Raw genomic sequence first — 6,000 nt, 5'->3', positions numbered from 1 at the left:
TTGCGGTTAAAGCTGGTATGGGGATTTGGCATCCCCACTTCTTCCTCTCTTCCATCACTGGTGCCATCCAGACTTGCTTAGTCACTGCTAGAGCAAGGTTGTGGACCAGGTGCCTCCGCTTCTTCTTCTCTTCCATCACTGGTGCCATCCAAACTTGCTTAGTCGCTGCTAGAGCAAAACTGAAGGATCTATTGTTCCTGTGTATCCCCTTTTTTTTTTTGTTTCTGTAGTTAGCTTCTGGTATAGGCTTGTCTAAGCCCCTTTTTTGTATGTTGTACTACATCTTTGTCTAATAAAGGATGACTTTATCCCATCTTGCGTGTTCTTTCTTTTAGGCAATAATTATTTTGTGAATAGAAGTACTGGTGTCCTTTTCTTTCGAACAGTACTTAGAGCCAATGCCCTTGTTAGCAAAGAGTTATCACTTTGAACTTATCAAAACTGACGTGCACAACAATGCCGACTTCAAGTAGGTTAACCATATGAGACTAATCGAGATAACAGCTGAATATTCTGTATTCCGTATGGGGTGATCACCCGAGGACATGTAACCTAAAATGAACTGTCCGAGGGGGTCGCTGGTCACTAGGGTGCTTTGCCATGTTTCAGATGATATTCATAGCCTTAACTTGTTTTGGGCATCCGGTCCGAGGACCGAGGCATGACTGTACCGGGTCTAAACACTTGGTTGTGTTAGTTTCCTTAAAGCCGGGGGTCTGAGGACCGCGTGGGATTTCCATTCTGTCTAGGACTTAAGCCTTTCTTGAAGTAGCTGGTTTCCCCATAGGTTTGAGTCCGAGGACCATGCAGGATCTTGGTTCTGTCCAACACTTATATTTTCTAGTGACTAGTTTTCACATAGGTTTAAGTCCAAGGACGATGCAAGACCTTGGTTCCGTCTAACACTTTCTTCTTGAAGTAGCTGGTTTCCCCATAGGGTTGAGTCCGAGGACCATGCAAGACCTTAGTTTTGTCCAACACTTATATTTTCTAGTAACTAGTTTCCCCATAGGTTTAAGTCCGAGGACCATGCAAGACCTTGGTTCCATCTAGCACTTTCTTCTTGAAGTAACTGGTTTCCCCATAGGTTTGAGTCCGAGGACCATGCAGGACCTTGGTTCTATCCAACTCTTATATTTTCTAGTGACTAGTTTCCCCATAGGTTTGAGTCCGAGGACCATGTAAGTCCTTGGTTCCGTCTAGCACTTTCTTCTTGAAGTAGCTGGTTTCCCCATAGGTTTGAGTCTGAGGATCATGCAAGACCTTGGTTCTGTCCAACACTTATATTTTCTAGTGACTAGTTTCCCCATAGGTTTGAGTCCGAGGACCATGTAAGACCTTGGTTCCGTCTAGCATTTTCTTCTTGAAGTAGCTGGTTTCCCCATAGATTTGAGTCCGAGGACCATGCAAGACCTTGGTTCTGTCCAACACTTATATTTTCTAGTGATTAGTTTCCCCATAGGTTTGAGCCCGAGGACCATGCAAGATCTTGGTTCTGTCTAGCACGTTCTTCTTGAAGTAGCTGGTTTCCCCATAGGTTTGAGTCCGAGGACCATGCAAGACCTTGGTTCTGTCCAACACTTATATTTTCTAGTGACTAGTTTTCCCATAGGTTTGAGTCTGAGGACCATGCAAGACCTTGGTTCCGTCTAACACTTTCTTCTTGAAGTAGCTGGTTTCCCCATAGGTTTGAGTCCGAGGACCATGCAAGACCTTAGTTTTGTCCAACACTTATATTTTCTAGTAACTAGTTTCCCCATAGGTTTGAGTCCGCGGACCATGCAAGACATTGGTTCTGTCTAGCACTTTCTTCTTGAAGTAGCTGGTTTCCCCATAGGTTTGAGTCCGAGTACCATGCAAGACCTTGGTTCCGTCTAACACTTTCTTCTTGAAGTAGCTGGTTTCCCCATAGGTTTGAGTCCGAGGATCATGCAAGACCTTGGTTCTGTCCAACACTTATGGGAATTCGGTGAATCGGGCTACTGGACCCACGAGGATTAGCCCCTTGGCAATTGTGTGGGGCATAGACTTAATGTTAGAAGCCCCTAGAACTGCCCGTGCCACTAGCACTTCAAAGTGTAGCCCTGAGTGGGAACTGAGTTAGGGCAACAACCGCGTGCTGCTGGAAATGATGGAAATGCTTTCGCATAGCTTGCACCACTGCCAAAATTATTTCTTTCGAGGGACCCTTGTTGACAGGGGCATGATCTTACCATGACTAACCGCCGCCTGCGCCAACGCACAAGGCTTCCCACAGACGGCACCAATTGTAGGGTCTCGTTTTTCAGCCCAATACCACACGGTGGGTGGGATCTTGGACCAGCGAGCCTAATACAATGAATTTGTAGAGAGTGGGCTAAAAGGCTGAGCCTTGGTGAATGGACAGTCGTTAGTCATGGTGTTCATGATGATCGCACAGAGGTGAACTGAGTTTATCCAAGAAGGCTTTCTCCTTGGCACGACCTGGGTGGCTCCGGTTCTTGGACCTGGTCCCAGTCCCTTTCTAGACTGCTTCTTCCTCCTTTTATACTAGTTTTTTCCCTCCCCCCAACGTCCACGTGTAGGTTCAGCTTTATAGAGCTGGTACTTATCCCATCAGCCCATACCAAAAGTGGTTGGAGGTGGTTGTAAAAGCTGAAAAGCATGGCTCTGTCAGGTGTAGAGTACTTAATTGCAGTAAAGGTAGCTTTTCCCTTGTCCTTTGTCGTTTTAGTACTTTTCCTGTTCAGCGAAATGACCCGGAATGTCATCACCAGGACCGAGTTGCTCCTTTTGCCCTCGACTACATTTATGGCCGAGGAGGATCCTTCCCATGGCCAAGGGGTGGGCCTTCCTTGGATCGGGCCTTGGGCCCAGTACAGACATTGACATGGGCTTCCCGGTTTTATACCCCCCCCCCCCCCCCACACAATTGGTTTTTAAATTTTGTATATGCTGAAATTGAATCACATTTATCTTATTCAACAACCAAAAAAAAAAAAAAAAAAAACTTTAATTGTTGAACTAATGAGAACTCACGTTAGCAATTGCTTCTTATCAAGGTTAATAATGACCTTTTTGTCTTCAAAAAATAGTATTATTATAAATGAGACATGGTATTATTAGTACACTAATATCCTCTTAACCATTTTGTGTTTAGTTTCCTTAACCACATAGATAGTATTCGTATAATATGTGTACAAATTATTTGTATCATTTTTTATATTCTACCTTATATTCTACAAATTACAACTTGTCATGTAATCTTTTTTACCTTCCTTATATAATAACTAAAGTTTAATATAGGAAACAAAAATCACTATAAAGGTTGAACTCTCCTTGAATAGGATCTCTCTCTCTCGTGTCAACGAGTCTTGCCTCCCTTGGTATGTCCAAGGGCTTTCCCTTGATCAATTTGCTTCTAAACGATTAGGGGTTAATAGTTAAACAATGGATGAGGATGTGGCTGACCGAATGACTAGTCTCAAGTTAACGGCTGAGGAGGAAGAAGATATTCAGGTCTCTGAGGAGGGATGACTGGATGAACTCGAGGGTTGTGTTCTGAGTTTAATAGGAAAGTTCTTAACATGCAAACCTTTTAACAGGAAGGCAGCAAAGAACATGCTTCGACAAGCGTGGGGGTTAGAGAAAGGGTTACAGATTTCTGAGGTGGGCAGTAATCTTTTTCAGTTTAAGTTCCAGTCAGAGTACGAATTAAACCGGATCTTGAAGGGTGGCCCGTGGATGTTCGACAATCAACTTCTAATGCTCACTCAATGGAGGGCGGGCATGAGCGCTAACAATGTAGTCTTGGAGCATGCCTCATTGTGGGTCCAACTTTGGGGAGTTCCTTTTGACTTGATGTCTCCTAAAGTGGCGGCAGAGGTAGGAAATAAAATGGGGTCGGTTGAGGATGTGGAGCATCGACGACGCACAGATGACCAGAAGCTGTTCTTGAGAGTTAGGGTGGCCCTTCCTATATCCAAACCGGTTCGGAGAGGTGGTTTCTTATTGGGATCGGATGGTAAATGTCACTGGGTTACGTTTAAGTACGAAAGGTTACCTATGATATGCCATTTTTGCAGCAACTAAGGGGACGGATAAGGTCGACTACCAATATGGCGAGTGGCTTAAAGCAGACAGCGACAGAACCAAATCTCCGCCACGGCGAAGCAGAGAGAATCCGACGAGGTCTGATCTGGTGGGTAGAACTGATATACCGGCGTCAGAGAATGATGATGAGACGGAAGTGGTGACGGCGGTGACTAGGGTTTCGAAGTACAGGGCAAGCCAGGATGCTCGGAATGGAAACTGCGTGATTGAAGGGAGTGTTGCAGAATCTCAGGAAAAAATTTTGGAAGTTAATGATACCATAAATTCTAAGGAGGGTGATATGGTGCCGTTACTCACGTTAAATGAAGCTGGGAACAAAAATTTAAATCCTGTGGCCAACGGTAAGTCCAATATGGATAACTCTAGATTGGGCCAGGCAGAGGCGAAGCCCAATAAGCCAACACCAACGTGGACAAGGTTGAATAGAATGGATACTGGGCCTTTAGTGTCATCTAATACTAATTTAAAGTCCATTATGGGTAAAAGAGGGCTGGAAGAGTTTTTGTTTGAAGATGATTCCAGAGAGGCAGAACCTACGTCTTCAAAACGTTCTAAGGGTGACAAGGAAGATGGAAAACCAGACAACACAGCGGCGGGGGTGGATGACCACCCTTGCCGGGAGCAATGAAACTGTTGAGTTGGAACTGTCAAGGGCTTGGGAACCCTTGGACAGTTCGTAATCTTCACAAAATAGTGAAGGATCAAGCTCCTGAAATATGTTTCCTCATGGAAACGCGGCTCGATATCGAAGGAATAAAATACTGGTGCAGGGAGTTACCGTACAAGAATAAGTTTGCTGTGAAAAAACCCAGGAGGAGGTGGTGGACTTGCTATGCTTTGGAAGGAAGATATAAGGTTGGAGGTGTTTAAATTTTCGGCGAACCAAATCTCTGCATGGGTGACCGAAAGTGATGGTTTTCGTTGGTTACTTACCGGATTCTATGGATGGCCAAAAACAAAAGACCGCTTCAAGTCTTGGCTCCTTCTTTCTCATATTTCTTCTTTCGCTGATGGTAGCTGGATGTGCATTGGAGATTTTAATGAGATGTTGTGCTCATCGGAAAAATTAAGTAGTCAACCAACTTCATCTAGACAACTTGATGCGTTTCGGGATGCGCTGGAGAGGTGTCAACTTGTTGATCTAGGATTATTGGCTACCCATATACTTGGAATAATAGGAGACCAGGGGCGGCAAATACTAAGGAAAGGCTGGATAGGGCTGTAGCTAATGAAGCTTGGAGGTTGAAGTTCCCTGCAACTACTGTTACACACATTATTTCGCATGCGTCGGATCATCTTCCATTGATACTCCAGAACCATACAGCTCCAAGAAGACATGCAAGGAGAGAACGTGGTTTCAAATTTGAAGAAGCATGGCTTTTGTGGGATGACTGCACGAAGGTTGTCCAAGAGGCTTGGGAAAACAGTGGGGCTGGGGAGTTGGCGTTGGAGACAGTCAAATTAAAAATAAAGGGGTGTAGTGCAGAGTTGAAGGCCTGGGGTGCTGCTAAAACCCATCCAGGCACAAATGAAATAAAGGCTTTACAAAAGCAAATAGAATGGCTAAATAGTGCTCCTTCCACTATACAGCATAGAAGTGAATTCATCCAAGCTAGCAAGGAGCTGGATGAATGGCTGAGAAAGCAGGAAGTATACTGGGCTCAACGGTCTCGAGTAAATTGGATGAAACATGGGGACAAAAATACAAGCTTTTTTCACTCAAAGGCATCTCAGAGAAGGCAGAGAAATTATATTAAAGGAATCCTTGACCCACAAGGCAGTTGGCGAGAGGATATAGAAGAAGTGGCAGGAGTAGCTGTGGATTATTTTAATAATATGTTTTCTACAGGTGCATGTTCCCGGATCGAGGAGTGTCTAGAAGCAGTACAACAGAAGGTGTCCACTGAA

This window comes from Quercus robur, chromosome 12, assembly GCF_932294415.1.
Source record: "Quercus robur chromosome 12, dhQueRobu3.1, whole genome shotgun sequence".
Lineage (NCBI taxonomy): Eukaryota > Viridiplantae > Streptophyta > Magnoliopsida > Fagales > Fagaceae > Quercus > Quercus robur.
The sequence above is the reverse complement of the archived record's forward strand: the minus strand, read 5'-3'. Positions refer to the sequence as shown.